Raw genomic sequence first — 14,704 nt, 5'->3', positions numbered from 1 at the left:
TGAATCTTGTGCATTATATAGTTTTACGCTACACTGAAGAGACATTATTTGTCGAAATACGCATCTGGTGCATCAAAATTGGTACCGTATCAGTTTTACATTATGACCCCTGGGTCGAGGCCTCTGCTGGTGGACTGTTAGTCCCCGAGGGTCTCTACAGCCCAGTAGCTAAGTACTTCGTTACTAGCTTGAAATACGGATGTATATTTAATTGCTGTTATAAAATTTAGAAATTCATTTCAAAATTAAGGATTATCTCCCTCATGCATAGCTCTTATGCTTGGACGAATTTGGCTCCACTTTTTTGGCATGCTGTTTTTGGCTATATTTAGCTCTAAAACTTCATAGTTATTTCAGATTTCAAACATTTCGGTTGAGCATCACTGAAGAGACATTATTTGTCGAAATGCACATCTGGTGCATCAAAATTGGTACCGTATAAGTTTTACATGTAAAAAAAAAAACCAACAACAACAAAAACAAAAAACTGAACTCATGTTTACTCCCATAAGATTTCAACAGTCTCGATTGAAGTCAGCATTTCGTAAATTCTATGGTCGTTATAACGATCTAGTTCGTCAATACAACCTCGCATTGGGTCAAATGCTGTCTGACGTGTTTCATACCGATTGTTAAGCCGTTCTTGGCACACTGATTTTGACTGCGGATAACTCCGTTTACCTGATAAGGATATAGGGCTCACGGTGGGTGTGACCGGTCAACAGGGGATGCTTACTCCTCCTAGGCACCTGATCCCACCTCTGGTGTGTCCAGGGATCCATGTTTGCCCAACTATCTATTTTGTATTGCTTATAGGAGTTATGAGATTGATCATTGTTCGTTATCTTCACCTTGCATAAGGACATAAACTCGATTATTGATAGATTACTTTGTTAAACGCCACTGATTCCACGCACAAGTACTTTACAGTTCAAATAGAAAATATGTCGGAGTTCCTCATTGACAATATCCTCGTGGTCCTTGGTGATCAGATCTTCCAACAGTCTGTTGGAATCGCATGGGCACGAATTGTGCTCCTATGTTAGCTGATCCGTTTTTTATTTATTCCTATGAAGCAGAATTTATTCAAAAACTTCAACCTGAGAGGAAAAAATTTCTTGCTGTGGCCTTATTCAGCAAATTCTATCGTCGTTATAACGATCTAGTTTGTCAATACAACCCATGCGCGGATATAGAGGGGATCGGGTCCGGACACCCCCTGAATCATCCAATATATAGCATTTATTCAACAATACAAAATGTTGCTGTAAACAGATATTTTCTTTATCAAGAAATAAAGCCATTTTCAGATGAAAAGGTACGTCAGAGTTCCCCCATCTACATCATGTGGTCACACACTGAAAATAGCAACCCAAACAATTGGTCACCAAATCATTTTGTGGTTTGTTTCCCAGATTTACCTACTGAATCCAATGAAATGAAGGAGCCTGCCCATAAAAAGTCAAAACTTTGTATTGATTCAGATGATACCCCGGAAATCACCTTGGACTCACAAAATGAAAAGACGGGTATTAAATCTGATGACAATGAATTTATTAAGACAACAGAACATGATAAAGATAAACATCTTTTGACGGTTCGGATTTTTCTGATGCTGGTAAAATTGTAACAGGTGCAATAAAGTTGAACACAATGTCCTCAGCTGAAAAGATAAGTTATATTCAGAATCAACCCTTGCCAGACGATGTCGCCAAGTTAAAAACAGGTCGTGCCCAAACAACGAATACGGGTGAACTCTATCATTTCAATATTCTTGGATGAATCAGTTTTCATGGTTGACCTTCAGCAAAATGTTAAATGGCGGTCTGTGTAAGTTTTGTGTCATGTTCCCTCAGTCAGATGTCCAACATCAAAATACATTTCTTACGCAACCTATTACTGCGTATAAGAAAGCCCTTGGAAAAACATCTGCCCTTTTAAAGCATAAAAATTCAGAACACCACAAGAGTGTCAAATCTGTTTATCATACAACCAAGATGACATCCGAAGTGCCATCTTCGTCTCTTCCGTATAAACTCAATCAGCAAAATCAGGCACAGTATCAGCACAACAAAGTTGCTTGAGAAAATAGTAGATGCGATCATTCTTTGTGGGAAACAAAATATTCCTCTCCGAGGACACAGAGATGATACCACAAGTGATTCCTCAAATAAAGGTAATTTCCTGGCAATATTGCAGCTGTTAGCAAAGCATGATGAGCAGCTCTGGTCGCATCTACAAAAAGCAAAATAATAAAAAAAAAAACCGAATGCCTTATATACCAGCAAAACCATTCAGAATGAGGTTATCCAACTCATTTGAAATCACATCACAGGTAAAATTTTGAAGGGTTTACATGGGAGAGTTGTTTATTCCATTATAGCCGATGAGGTAAGTGACAAGTACGCTAACAAAGAAGTTTTAGTCTTGTGTCTCAGATTTCTAGATACTAGAGAACACCCTGCCATCATTAAGGAGGAATTTCTTGACTTTGCAAATATAGGCAGAACTACTGGGGAAGCAATTGCTGATAAACTTATTGAAATCCTCCGCTTGCTTGCAATTCCGATTGAGAACATGCGAAGGCAAGCATACGATGGTGAAGCAGAAAATGACATCGGAAAAACGGGGGTGTCAGGGACGAATCAAGTCTCTAAATCTATTAGCTTTGTACACACACACTGTCGGAGTCATGACTTGTATTGAATCCGAGCATCGCTTCAGCCTGCAAATTACCCCTTCTGAGGAATATGATAGATGTCCTTAATTTAGTGTTTATTTTCTTTGACAGTTCCCCTAAACAAGGGTTTCTTGAGACTATTATAGAAAATGATGGGTCTGTAGATTTTTCCAGAAAGAAACTAGTTGGACTCTGTAAGACTAGGTGGGTTGAGCGTCATATCTGCTTTGATGTGTTCTACACTATATACAAGTTCGTCATCAGATGTCTGCAGCACATTCTCAATCAAAACCTTGATGAAAGTACCAGTGAAGACTGGTCTTGGGATAGACAAACTAAAGTGACCGCACAGGGGCTTTTGGCTTCGATGACGTCCCTCTCTGTGTTGATAACATTTGTGTTGGTAAGGTATGTCCTAGATACAATAAAGCCTTTGACTCTCAAACTTCAGAAAAGAGATATCGACATTTTCACTGCAAGTAAGTTAATTGAGGAACACGTGGATAGGATCAAAGAAATTCGTAGAGCGGTAGATACCGAATTGGAGTCTTGCTTTGAAGATGCAAAACAAATTGCAGACGACCTTGATATAATGATTAAAACCCCAAGGGTTTGCTGCAAGCAGCAACACAGAGAAAATGTCTCCACAAGTAATCCAAGATATTATTATAGATCTGTCGTGGCCATTCCATTTCTGGACTCTTTCCTCAGTGATTTAAATACGAGGTTTTAGAAAGAAGATCTGGCGGCATATTCGAAATGCTCTTTATTGCCTGTCAATGTGATGAATATTTCACACGAGGAATTGTCCAAACTTGTCTCAGAACTAATATTTTGGGGGAGCGACCTGCCTTGTCTTTCTGTAAAGGACTTGGAGAAAGAACTCAGAGATTGGAGACATTATTGTGTTAACATGAGCGAAGAAACTTCAGACAAGCTCTGCAATATGCTTAATCTTTTCAACGAACGTGAAAATTCTTCTTCACATTGGATGTGTTTTACCTATCACAACATGTGAGGCCGAAAGATCCTTTTCTGGATTAAGACTTATCAAGAGTTACATGCGCAGTACTATGCAAGAGGACATATTGACTGGGCTTGCACTAATGCACCTTCACCACTCATTAGAAATTGACCAAAAGGAAATTGTACAATCATTTACCAGGCAAGGAAAACGAAGATTATTTCAGTCAAGTCTCTTTAGCTAAATAACACTTCCTACCAGAAAATATCAATACACGACAAAAAGGTCGCCCGCGTAGTGCAGTGGTTATGTAGAGCGTTTCCTTCGAGAATTGGAAAATAAAGGGTTGGACATTATATCACGGGTTCGATTTTGTGAAAAGGTTCGAACCCCCCCCCCCCCTTGGAAAAAAATTCTGGATCCGCGCCTGCAACCTATCATTGTGTCAAATGTTGTCTGGCATGTTTCATACCGATTGTTAGGCCGTTCTTGGCACATTAATTTTGACTACGGATACGACCGTTTACCTGATCAAGATATAGGGCTCACGGCGGGCGTAACCGGTCGACAGGGCATGCTTACTCCTCCTAGGCACCTGATCCCACCTCTGGTATATCCAGGACTCCGTGTTTGCCCAACTCTGTTTTGTATTGCTTATAGAAGTTATGAGATTGATCACTGTTATCTGCACCTTTCATAGCACAAATCGTAACAGGGGAAAGAGGAAAAGATAACTCATTTTAAAGACATAGGGTTTAAGATATTGGTATAATTTTACATGTTCCAAAAAGGTGGCAAAATTAAAGATCATAACTAGAAAATCACAAAAAGTTCTTCAGAATGTTTACAAACACATTTGATACGATAGTAGTTACAAAATAATTCCCTGTTCTCATTTGCCTAAACTGGTACCCTGTTGACTTTGCATATCTTATGTTTGTGTGTAGCAACCAATCAGCGTGGTGCCAGTTTAATATAAATATTTTCCTCCAGACTAACATTTTATAACGGGCTAAAACGTCAAAATGACTTCAATTTCAAAGCACTGCAGCTATAGATAACTCACAATTATTATTAATACTACAAATTTGTTTTTTGGAGTTCTTGCAAAATATTGTGATGTCATGTTTGAGATAAAAGATAGACCCTATGCAATTTTTACACCCGGTATAAGAACACAAATCTGACAGTTCGTACACAGTCACACAGGTTCACTCTTTGTTTCCTGCTGAGTTTCCTCTTTATAGGGGTTCCGAGAAGACTCGTTACGGGTAGCTTTGTGCCGGGTACTGGGGCAAATTCGTCGTCATCCAAGTAGGTTAATGGGGGCCCCATAGGGAGGACAAAGGTAAACCGTGGGGTTTAGAAGTAAACTCTAGAGAGGTAACTATGACGTCATTGGCGATAAAGCCGTGAGTGTTATGACGTAGGACTAATGTGAAGTAAAGTCGGTCTGATAAACAGTGTTTTAAAGTATTTATTTAGATTTATGCATAATAGGAATATAAATTTTGTTACAGTCTTTTCCGATAGTTATTGTAAAAAATCTTGTTAAAAAAACTTTTCAAAAATCTAAGTTACAGATGAATAGTCAATAATGAAAGGCGAAGATAACGAACAGTGATCAATCTCATAACTCCTATAAGCAATACAAAATAGATATGGGCAAAAACGGACCCCTTGACACACCAGGGGTGGGATCAGGTGCTTAGGAGGAGTAAGCATCCCCTGTCGACCGGTCACACCCGCCGTGAGCCCTACATCCTGATCAGGTAAACGGAGTTATCCGTAGTCAAAATCAGTGTGCCAAGAACGGCGTAAAAATCGGTATGAAACACGTCAGACAGCATTTGACCCAATGAAAAGTTGTATTGACGAATTAGATCGTTATAACGACCATAGATTTTATAAAACATTTAATAACAGATCTTTTTTAGACTTGTATATTATTAGTATTATAGGTGGTTAAATCTTTATGGTTTCGTTACCATGATTTCAACATGACCCGTGGGGATTCGGATTAGAATAGGTCCTCAGTACCCCTTTGCTTGTCGTAAGAGGCGACTAAATCGGGCAGTTCTTCGGATGAGACCGCAAAAACCGAGGCATCGTTTCGCAGCAGGTGTGGCACGATGAAGATTCCTCCCTGCTCAATGACCATAAGCGCCGAGCATAGGCCTAAATTTTGCAGCCCTTCACCGGCAGTGGTGACGTCTCCATATGAGTGAAATATTCTCGTGAGGGACGTAAAACAATATTCAATCAATCAAGTGTATAATTGTATATTTATCTCAACTATTGTATTTTATATCATTTGATTGTACGGCGTGGAACTTTCTTCATGCACATCATGTTTTAGATTTTAGTAATTTTACTTTACATTATTGATTGAGGCTTTACGCCGTGTTGGCAATATTTCAGCCATTTTACGGCAGTCACTTTACATTATTGATGTTTTGCAAGCATTGTCTTGATATTATCTATCTTAATGCTATTATAATTTCCTTTTACTACTTTTATAACATGCTGTATCGTTTTTATTGTGTGCAGCGCTTTAGAGTGGTTATTATAGTCATATAGGGCGCTATTGAATCCAAGGGCAATAACTTTTTTATTGATTTCTTTATTTAGTCTATTATGTGATAGATTTCCTTTTATTTTTGAATTTTTGATAACGCTGTTTATTTAGGGAGAGATCTTTTTTTTTTTTTTTTTTTTTTTTTTTTTTACAAGGAACTTATAATGTTGAGCTCCAAGTGACTTCCTAATTAATACTTAAATTTTATTGACACTCAAATCATGTGCATAGTCAACAATTCAAATATGCATTTAAAAAGTCCTTCTTCTATGCATACTTGCGCGGGATTTCATGTAGTATTATTGTAAGAGGGAAAGAATTTGCATTCATTAGAGGATCCTGATGGGGATGTGTGGCTCGCGGCGAATGTGACAGGGGGATGCTTACTCCTAGGCACCTGATAACTCCTTTTGGTATATCTAACAAAAGGTACTAAGAATACCCCGCGCTTACCCCAATCTCCCAAAGGGTGTTGTGAAGGTAGCTCCATCCTCATGTGACTTATCAATATTAATGGTTAAAAGTTGAATTTTTGTTTATCAAATTCCACTCAATATAGTTTAATTTAATTAATAACTAAAGAAAATTTATATGTTGCCACCTTTTTAAAGATGTCAGACATACAAAAAACAGAAGCATACATCAACATCAGAAAATCACTCATTTTCGTTAAACAGAATAATAAATATAGATAAAAACTTGTTGAAATTACAAAATTTAAATATCAACAGTTTTTAAAAACTGCTAATTCATAAATATGTATATATTTCTATCATGCGCAAAGTTTAATTTATTAAGATTTTTGAAAAATCCTATGACATCACATGAGGATCGATCAACCGTAATAGGTATAAATTACCTCTTTCCTGAGTGTATAAATATGGTATGCCTTTGTAGAAGGAAATGGAAGATATAGTCCGAACACAAATCCATGGTATCAACCTATAATTCTGACCTTGAGATCAAAGGTCAAGGTCATAAAGAGGTCATGAATGTACATGACACATAGCCTCTTGGTGATACACCCATGCCTTCTGGTATGACTGTCAAAATCCTACAATAAATGTTGACCTTGACGTCAAAATTCAAGGTCATATAGAGGCCATGAAGGTACCCGACACTTCGTCTCATTGTGATACACTCGTGTGTCAAATATGGTATGCCTATGTCAAAGAAGTCATGGCCCTGAAAGGAATCCATTGCATAAACCTTGAATTTTGACCTTGAGGTCACGGTCATGAAGGTACCCGACACATCGTTTCATGGTGATACACTCATGTGTCAAATATGGTATGCCTATGTCAAAGAAGTTATGGTCCGGACAAGAATCCATTCTTTAAAAAACCTTTAATTTTGACCTTGAGGTCAAGATCATATAGAGGTCATGAAGGTACTTGACACATCGTCTAATGGTGATCCACATGTGGGCCAAATACGGTATGCCTATGTCAAAGAACAAAAAAGTTATGGCCCGGACACGAATCTCCACAGACAGACAGACAGTGATTCCTATATACCCCCCTGAACTTCGTTCGGGGGGTATAAAAATCACAATCCTGATGGGTATGTGGGGCTTGCGGCGGGTGTAACTGATCGACAGGGGGATGCTTACTCCTCTTAGGCACCTGATCACTCTTCTGGTATAGCCAGGGGTCCTTGAGGATCCGGGTTAGAATAGGTCCCCAGTACCCCCTTGCTTGTCGTAAGATGCTAAAAACTGGGCGGTCCTTCGGATGAGACCACAAAAACCCAGATATTGTGTCACAGCAGGTGTGGCACGATAAAGATCCCTCCCTGCTCCAGGGTCATAAGCACCGAGCATAGGCCTAAATTTTGCAGCCCTTTACCGAAGTGGTAACGTCTCTATATATGTGAAATATTCAATCAATCAATCCAGGGGTCCGTGTTTGCCCAGCTCTCTATTTTGTATTGCTTATAGTGGTTATGAGATTGATCACTGTTCCTTGTCTTCACCTTTCACGGGCCTTCTCATAGTAAGCTTTGAAGCATTCTTTTTTTTAAGTCTTACATAAACAGTGACTGTTAAGGGATAGGTTCACGATTTTTGAAGAAAAAAATATTTTGGATTTTAGATGTTAAACGTTAAAAATATAACTCATTTAATGTTGACAGCCAAAATTTTGACTTCTGAATGCAAGATTAAAGCAATATTTTACCCATAAATCTGTGTTATGTAAACAAAGACTCGAGTCTTTTGATGTATACAAGGGGATGCTTACTCCTCCTAGGCACCTGATCCCACCTCTGGTGTGTCCAGGGGTCCGTGTTTGCCCAACTATCTATTTTGTATTGCTTATAGGAGTTATGAGATTGATGACTGTTCGTTATCTTCACCTTGCATACAAACAAACCAGTGAAATATTAATTTTGTAATATAAAGCATCTTAACCTTGCATAGTTACAAATTTTAACTTTTAGATGACACATTTTACCCGAAGAATGCTTGAAATGTGAAAAATATAATAAACTTAGATTGATTTCCATTTCTTTTGAAAATTTCGTAAACAATAACATACCGCAATCTTTGTTTACAAAACAAATAATAAACTCTTTAAAATGAGCTTCTGTGATAATGTATAATCTTAACTTTTATGCGAAATCTTTTAAACACAACAGACAGTAGGATTTGATCACTGAAAGTGAAAAACAAAACTTTGGAGAAAATCACGAAACAGTCCCTTTAAAACTAAGAAAGAGTTGAAAGTTTAAGTTTATGGATTTAACAGTATATGAACATTTTGTGGATGCAACTCCTGAGAGACCGCTGTGCGGACTTTGTTAGAACTTTTTAGGATAGTTGATCATATTGTGTCGCTATTTCAATTTGACCAATTTTATAGGAGTCATGGGACTTTGCTGAATTTTTACATGCTACACTATAGGAACAGTTTGTAGACGTAACTCCTCCGAGACTGCTGCACGGATTTTGTTCAAATGTTGCTGGATTGCTAGTCACAATATGTAGTTGATCATACATCGCAATTTTTATTCGACAAATTACAGGAGTTATGGGACTTCTGTGCTTCACTTTTTTTTTGCGGCGGTGAGAGACATATGGCTACGCGTAGCAGCAATATTGTTTGCTTTTACTTTTGTTACAAATAAAAGGTAACCCTCCAAAGTGTCTAAAATTGAAGGGTACGAAATCTGGAACCTAAGAATCATATCAAACATGCGTTTTAAGTAGGGGGAAAGGGTCATCTTTTATTTGCTGAACAAATAATGGTTCATCAAATTTGTTTCCCTCTTTTTTTGTCAATCTACCAACATTAAAAAAATCCTAACTTTAGGGATTTGTTAACTTGCGTTGTTTTACGATATATAAACTAGAGGTTGTTTAGAGGGAAAACAAATGTCTCCCCAGCTCCCCGAATTGAAAGTGCTCCAAATGAAAACCTCCTCCCCTTAATATACTGCATGTTATGGAGGAGAAAGCATGAGCAGGAACATAGACATTATGAACTCCGATAAGCCAAATAGAAGTTTTGACAAAATATTATACACCCTTTATCCCTTAGATCCCCTATAGCTTTAAAGAAGGACTTTGGAGATTTTACATATTAACTAAATTTACTAGCGCGTATTATCACGAGTAAAATGATCTGCAACCCAACTCCCATTTCGATCGCTGTTCCGAGATAATGCTAAAATAACTTATATACAACTGAATGCACTCAGTAAAAAATACATAAATATCGGATATGACGTCATAAATGTGAGATGTAGACGCATCTGTCTGCATAACTTCGAATATGTCGAAGAGAAGAACTGGGAAATTCAGCAAGGTGTACATCCACACACAAAGATAATGCGTCGTTACACGAGTTTCCCCAATGAGGACAGAGCAGACATTCGTCAACAATGGATTAATTTTGTTAAATCAAAGCGGAAAATTTTTGTCAGACACATCCCTCATCCCGTGCTGTGTGAAAACATTTCAAACTCGACTGTTATCCAGAGGAGTATAGGATAAAGAAGTCCATCGGAATCGATATTAAAAAGAAATAGCCCTTCCGACATGCGATGCCCACTATTCATTTTGCTGGGACGTCGCAATCTTTTCTTGGAAAAAGATCTTCCTCACATGATGCCGATAATGAGCACATGGCGCCCCTCGCAACCGAAGAAAATGCGGTCTACATTTGTTAAAAGACAATGTATTAGGGTAAGACTGAATGTTAAAGTTAATTATATTATCATTTAATTCAGTTGGATACAATGAGATGCAATCGGTGGCAGATTTTATTTAGAACGAGTCTCCGAAACTCATGGAATCACAATAAATGTGTGTCATTTAAAAATAATGGCATCGACAGATTGTTAGTTCATACTTATTAACATTTATTTTCAAATTTTTATTCATAGTGATACATGATTGAGTCTAATTTATGTATCGGGGGTGGGGGTGGTTATTGATCAAGCGAAACGCCGTTTTAAGTGGATATAAGATTAACACCCACATCCCTAGGTGCACTCGTTCTGACGAGTCCTTATATGTACAGGACGAAGACTGTTTTAAATAGATGTTGTGAATTTATATAAAAATCTAAACACTTTCTTGAAATATTGCAACCGACGTGCTACTGGTCTTCTTCAGCCCTGTTAACTAATGATAGCAGCGTAACTCAAGACTACATAGGGGTAGGGCCTATATAGTCTTTGCGAAAAAACCAGTAACACTGTTACAATGTTTCAAAAAAGCGTTTAGGGAAGAGACTGTGTAAAATATGATTAATAATCTGCAGGTTACGTGGACCAATTAATAGAGGTAGTCTATACTTCGGCAGAGGATCAGACGGTGGACTCTAGTGGGATCCTGCAGAATACTATTGTTCCTCCTCCACTATGCAGCGCCTATGATAAGGATACAGCTATCAGAGAAAAACTTTCGAGATTTGCAACAGACTATGTCTTAATACTAGATACTGAGAGGAATCAAGATTATTTCTGCTCAGACAAATGATCAATTAAAATTCTATTAACAGAAGTTTCATGGTATTTTATAAGCATACATGATATGTAAGACATTTACAATGGTGACTTATCTGGACGCAAATCTACACTTCCTGGACACAAATTTTTGGGAACAGAAACCTCCCATACATATATTGTGTATATATATATATTCAGTTTCATTGTAGGGAATATAAAGCGTTGTCTGGATTAACGAGCCTTGACTGTATTTTGGCATAAATATCATTGTGGTTTACTACAAAAATAACTCTCAAGTGTGAACGATAATACTTCAGTATTTCATTCATAGTTTAGTTAAGGTTCTTTCGTTCTTATCGTAAAGAACAAATTCATTTTTTTTTATAAAGCCTCAATTATCAAAACCTCGGGCAATAGAAATTATGGACATGCCCTAGTAGGAGAACGAGCAGTAGAGGTGCAAAAATATGCCAGTAACGTCACATATACAATTAACTTGTGCTGTGGATATTTTAGAATTGATCATTACGATCTTATTGAAGGCCCTTCAAATGCTATGGAAAATGTTAGCATATTTTGATGCTGCATTACAACAAACTAATGACATGGTCAACCCTGTATTTACCCGTGGAGATTGCGTAGTCATGGATAATTGCGGCTTCCATCACCACAGATTTGGTCAGGCCTTCAATTCAACTGTTAGATATATCGATGACGGTTTGTCTATTAACAATGATAACTTTCAGTCATATGTCGATTTGATATATCCCTGTGAGCTCGAAATAAAGGACACCACAGAGTCGTCCACTTCTGCTTCATACTTAGATATTTTATTGAAAGTAGACATTAACGGCAAACTGACAACTCAACTGTATGACAAACGGGATGATTTCAGCTTCTCCATCGTCAACTTCCTATAGTTATGTAGCAATATTCCATTATCACCTGCATATGGTGTTTATATATCTCAACTGATTCGATATGCAAGAGCTTCTTCTGCGTATAGTCAGTTTTTAAATCGAGGTAAGCTACGGACAAACAAGTTGATGGTACAGGGATTTCAACAGTCTCGATTGAAGTCAGCATTTCGCAAATTCTATGGTCGTTATAACGATCTACAGTACACGACACGAGTTTTATGCGTGTTCCACGCAACGCGGTGGAACAAATTTGCCCCAAACACGGTGTACCTTTAAAATTGTCGGCACCTTTGAAGTCCTATTTTTCCGCGCGAGCTAGACATTGAAGTCCACGGAGGATCTCCGTGAATGCCACCGTGCATCTCCATGGATGTCACCTGTACCTCTGTCGATGCCACCGTGTACCTCCGTGTGATAAAACAAAGAAATATTTTCCGAAGTGATTCACCCAAAAAACCTTTTCGCTTGGCCAGCATGCATACCCCCACCCCATTACTTATTTAGAAATTAGCTATAAATCATTCAATTCTTGTAATTGTTGTTTAATGATACGTTGGTGTTTTCGGTACATATCCGTATGTAGACTTCCCTGCAGACGTTCACACCTTTTTATGAAACGCCCAAATTCTCGACATCCTGTATATAAACACCTGTGTTATTCCTACCACTCGTCGGTACATTGTTTCACGGCACGTGCAACACAATTTCACCAAATAAAAGAAGGGTCATGAACAACGACAATCACATGCCAGTAATTTCAATTTGATAAATAGTAGTTCAAAGAAATGTGTACCATAAGCAATGGTTTATTTTTACGTAAAGTTTTCATTGTAATTAGGAATACATGTATGTGATTAAGGTCAGCTATATACATGTACATGCTTATATTGGATATGAATATCATTATGTACTCAACTGTGAAGCAATGTGAGCAAAGGATCAAATTTTCATCACCTAAACAAATACAAATTAAAAGTATCTTTACTTTTAAACAAACCTTTAGAAAACTCCGTACTTTCATTAAGAAAATAATGAAATAAAATGTGCTCCCCTACCTAGAATGCCCATACTTCACATTAATAATAACACGGTTTTTTTAATAGTTTTTTTTTAACTTGATCAATACTTTATTACACGCATGTATTATTTACTAAGTGTATATATAACAGCATTTTGTCTTTATATTTTTGTATACCATTGCATAATGGTGTTGAGATCCAATAAATTGAATTAAGTACATGTAGCCTTGAAATATCACAAAGTATAGAGTTGACAACGATTGAAATAAAAATGCAGACGTTTTCTCGTTTATTCAGTAACTCAATAACTTGCGCGTCTTCTGAATGAAAGTTGTAAAATAAACGTACTAGGTTTTGGTCAGTTATAACATAATAAGGGGGTAAAATTCATCTAATCTCCGCTAGCAATGGGTTTTGAGTCAACTGTGCCTTCGTGCACGAATAATTTCGGCTAGCGAAGATGGAAAAAAAAGCCTAGATAGTCCGCTTGCATTAACATGTATTATGAAGGTGAAATCGAAGAATTATCCAGTAAATCCCATGATGTTGCAGTATATATAGCATGTATTTATTTTATTTTTGACCGAGAGGGAGATTATACAGCTAAGCACGTAACATCGTTTTAGAAGAGGGGGGGGGGGGGCTTATTCATTAGTCCTAACCCGGACCAGCCGAAAAATTTAAACATGTAAAGAAAACAAAATGGGAAATAAAAAAAAATATCAGAATGAAAGGGGATGGATAATTAATCAGAAAGAAATTGTACTTTCAAGATTTATACTAAACGTATTAAACTTCCCGTATCTGCATACATTCATGAATATCATAATCAATGCTTACCAATGCTCTCTCTCTCTCTTTCTCTCTCTCTCTCTCTCTTGCTTTCATTACCTAATGCATCTAAAGATTAAATTAAAGATTTTAATAATCGATAGCGTATATGAATAAAATCCAATAATCGTTAAGTCATTTCTGTTTATATTGATATTAGGTTTTTTTTCATGAACTAGTTGCGTTTGACACCGAGGATTTACATCCTTAAATATTGATTACAAGCACGTAGAATCGGAGAGGGTGTACTTTGAAAACTTGAAAGTTAAGGATTTAGCCTCCTAGCTTGTAGCGACCTACCCACTGCACGATTTAAGAAATTGAAGTCGGAAGGGGAAATTGAGACAGTTCAGACCCAATATATTTCACACTTTCCGCAAGAAGTTAGCACTTCTACAAACTAGCTAACCGTAATTTAGTAAATACTGTGACAAAGACCCTAGGAATTTGCATGGTATATACTTATTATACAAAAATCATTGCATTATCCAGACACTCCCAATGAACATTTTTTTTTTTATTAAAACCTCTATCAAATTACATCGAACATAAGTCTCGGTCAAATGTAATTAACTCGGGATTTTAAAAATAAATCATCCGATGTTTTGTATTTTTGCTTCTATTAATTACGTAATAAATTAATTCCAATTTGTTAATCATCGACAATGCTCTAATTTCTATATTGGATCAAGTTATATTTGTCAAGATGCATATTAACACAATGTGATGGAAGTAATTATGTTAAACAGCGCATTTGTC

The sequence above is a fragment of the Ostrea edulis genome, chromosome 6, assembly GCF_947568905.1.
Source record: "Ostrea edulis chromosome 6, xbOstEdul1.1, whole genome shotgun sequence".
In the NCBI taxonomy this organism is placed as follows: domain Eukaryota; kingdom Metazoa; phylum Mollusca; class Bivalvia; order Ostreida; family Ostreidae; genus Ostrea; species Ostrea edulis.
This window is presented reverse-complemented; position numbering follows the sequence as displayed.